Genomic DNA, 3,816 nt, shown 5'->3' with positions numbered 1-3,816 from the left:
GACAGCCATATTTTTACTGTCTTAGCTTTTTGTAATGGTCAGAGGTATATGGTAGGTTGAAATGTGTTTTCCATTATTATTTGTGTGTTGAATATTTTTTAGACTTGATGCATTTTTTAATTTCATAGGACTGTCTTGGAAGAAAATTATGAAAAGGTGAATCTCGACACAGTTACCGACAAAATATTGCTAGAAGGCAAGGAATATAAAAACAGTAATATATGTTTTATTGTTATGTAGTATTGTTACTGTTACAACTGTTATCATTATATGAACTAATATTACAGCCATACGTTATAACATTATCCAAAGCTTTCAAACCACTATATTTATCGAATACATATTCGGGGACACATCGCAGCCATGGTCACCTCATCCGCCGCCTCATGATGCTCCGCTCTTCGCTGAGAGCATCCAGGAGGAAGTGCAGCCCTTTGCAGGAACTGGCTCTATGGCTCTGGCTCTTCTCAAGCCACGCGACCAGCCCAGGCGTCTCCGGCAGGACGCGCATAAAGATCTTATTCATGAGCCTCCCAATGTCGTAGACTGAGAGGGTAGCACTCGTCCACACACCAGTCCCCTGAGAGGCGCAAGTACTTACCCCTCTGCGAGTTATTGCCAAGCATGGCCGTTGGCCTCCTTGACAGACAGCAAAGTTACCTGCAGGCCCTTGAATATATCCTTAAGCTCCTTGGGAGAAGGCCCCTTGCAAGGTTCCTTCGTCTGTCCTCTTCTGCCAGCCTTCTAGACGGCTGCATGCCTCTTAAGGCATATATTTATCTGTGTGAGTGATTATGTGTGTTTATACGACTTGAATATACGTGTACAGTTTAAGTGTGCTTGTGCACGGATGTATGTGTGGGTGTGCATGTTTGGATGTGACCATGTGTGTGTGATTGTGTGTGTGTGTGATTGTGTGTGTGTGTGTGTGTGTGTGTGTGTGTGTGTGTGTGTGTGTGTGTGTGTGTGTGTGCATGTTTGGATGTGAACATGTGTGTGTGTGTGTGTGTGTGTACTTGCATGTATGCATACGTGTGTACATTGTAGCAGATGGGACCGGTGACCTCACCTCGCTCCCCCCATACTTCCTCCAGCTGCTTCAGTCACTTCTGGCAGCTGGGACAGTCACTACTTATACTGAGGATGACCTAAACCTAGACAGTTCATGACCAGTTCATTATACTCTTACAGACTAGTGTCAGGGTGGTCGCTTGCAGCACAAACGCAAAACTTCCAAAGAAAAACCGCTCGACCGTTCCCGAAAATCATGGCTGTTAAACCACGTAAGTACACGTTTGGGGTCTTCCCTTCTTATTTCTTTTCCCTTTCTTCTTCTCCCATAAATATGTTAAGCTGTTGGTTTTGTTGGGTAAAAGTGTTAAGTGACAGCAAATGGCACGTTCTCACACTACTCTCCTGACCTCAGATCGCATTACCATGTGATCGCGGTATGTGGTCAACAAACATGAATATTGTTCGTTAGTTAGGTAGTTAATTAATTTCTCTCATTTTTGGAGATTTATGTTGTTTCAACTGCAATGAATTTAACATATTCGTGATTTTATCTTATCACAAATATCATTTCATTTTATCTCGTTCCTCCTCTCTCCCCGACCTGACCTCACTTTCTCCCTTCCGGTCAATTGGAACGTGGAAAGGGTCAAGAGATGACCGTTCGTTTTTCCCATAATTTGGTTGTTGTTTTATTGACACCTTGGGGATTAACTGTAGCACTGTTACATTGCTCATTGGTGACACGTTCTATCGGTGCTAGAACAGAGCTTGTAACGCGATTTCATATAAATTTATTATTTTGCATATAGCGTAGGATCTTCCCCCATATCATAGTGCATAGGATTGCCCGATATTACCCGAGGTTGCGTAAATAGCCTAATAGATCTCCACTCCGACGTTCAAAAGTAGGTACAGGTAAAACCGAAGTTATTCGTTCGATCGGCAACTTTTGAGTTGGTGTGATCCGTGGTTATGTCCGTTAATTAATGTAGGACTAGGCTTTAAGCTAGAATAATTATTCGCTTATTAATCACACCCTTCTCACCCTCTTGAAGTCGCTTGCATGTTTTGGGTAATTCCCAAGCAATTGTGTGATTTGTAGATATCTGTAGGGAATGTCATGAGTGCCCATCACAGATACGCAGAAGAGATCAGGTTATTTATAGATTTTCCTGGCTCGGTTCGCTTCAATGTACGGCATTTTGGGTATAGGATCCCCCTGTCGATGAAGTCTAACATGCATAGTTAGACATGGCTATTTCGGCAGTTCAGATTTTCTGACCCCGAGAAGATTTGTTTGCTAAAAAGCTTGTGAATATTTTTTTTCATGTCACCTTTCATTAATGCGTACATTCTGTTGCATATCATTATATGTTGAATTTAATGTGGTATAGCTATCATTGCTAATTTATCTCAGTTTTGTAATATTGAACATTAATCTTCATGTTTGTGATTCATTCTCTGTGTGAAGTTACTCTCACTTTCACTCTCATTCACGCTCGCTGTCGCTCACACACACACAAGCACGCACTTACTCACTCACTCACTCATCCACGCAGAACAAAAGACACTGAAACCTTTTCATTAATAGGGTTTGTTGCTGCCGTAGTGCCGGCATAAAGATATATGACGCATCTCCTTTTCCCGCAATTTTGTCAGTCTTGAGAAGTGACTCATTCATGATGTACAAATTACATTTATTTCTTCTCTGTGTGACAATAATTGGTTCAAGTAAATCCTTGCGGATTGCCGTTGTCGTTTCCCTTATCTACTCTCATATCTATCAGAGACGGTTGGTAGTTCAAGCCAGGTCCATGCGGATCGCTACTGACATCTCCCTCTCCTATTTTGTTCTTTATCTTTGTGAAAATAAAACACAAAACAAAAAAAAAGACGAAAATAAATTAAAAAACGAACATTAAAAAACGCAAATCTATATAAATAACCGGTTAGTGGTACTTAACACCCCCTCTTCTCTGTTGCCTTTCTTTTTCTCTTACTATCTGGTCCTTATGTGTATGATCTGGCTCCCCAGCTATATATAGCAGTCGGACCGACGATAACCGACACGGCACCGAAGGAGGACCCTGCTGCAGATCCGGTCACCTTAGGATGCTGTGGTAAGGACGTCACCGGAAGATCACCATAGGCCTGCGGACCAGGATGTTCATCAGAGCAGGTGTTAAGCCGTCCCATGATGTAGTGGATGGGTGCTGCCTGCCGAAGGACCAGGAATTCGCCAGCACAGGTACCAGTCGCCCCAGGATGCTGTGAATCCAGTCAACTCCAGGAGCTCGTTAGCGCAGGTATCAGCCGCCCTGAGATGCTGAAGAGGACGCCCCTGCCCGGACGCCCGTGGTCCAGATGAAGATTACGAAGACGTGAGATCTGTGAGGATGTGTGGACGAGGACGCCGCCGAGTTAGGCCTGGACGAGGAGTACGAAGAAGTCTAGACGAATCCAAAGTCAAGGAGGACCTGTGCGAGACTTTCGAAGACGTGTGGACGTCGAGGATGGACAGATTACACCAAGGACCAGGAAGAAGAGGACGACAGGGACGAGCAGCCACGAAGATGCACCAGGACAACGCACAAGAACGAGACGACCAGCCAAGGTAGGTTACCCTTGAGGCAAATCTAAGATGCCTCGAGGGCGAGGCGTGAGTAGGTGGCCGAGCAATGTACAGTGCTCATCATCATCATCATCATCTTTCTTATAGAAAATATTGCTATAATTATAATTTTTAATGTTATTATTGTTGTTGCTTTTATTACCCTTATCATTTTTTGTTATTATTACCAG

The sequence above is a fragment of the Penaeus monodon genome, chromosome 18 (genome assembly GCF_015228065.2).
Source record: "Penaeus monodon isolate SGIC_2016 chromosome 18, NSTDA_Pmon_1, whole genome shotgun sequence".
In the NCBI taxonomy this organism is placed as follows: domain Eukaryota; kingdom Metazoa; phylum Arthropoda; class Malacostraca; order Decapoda; family Penaeidae; genus Penaeus; species Penaeus monodon.
Note: the sequence above shows the minus strand (reverse complement) of the source record.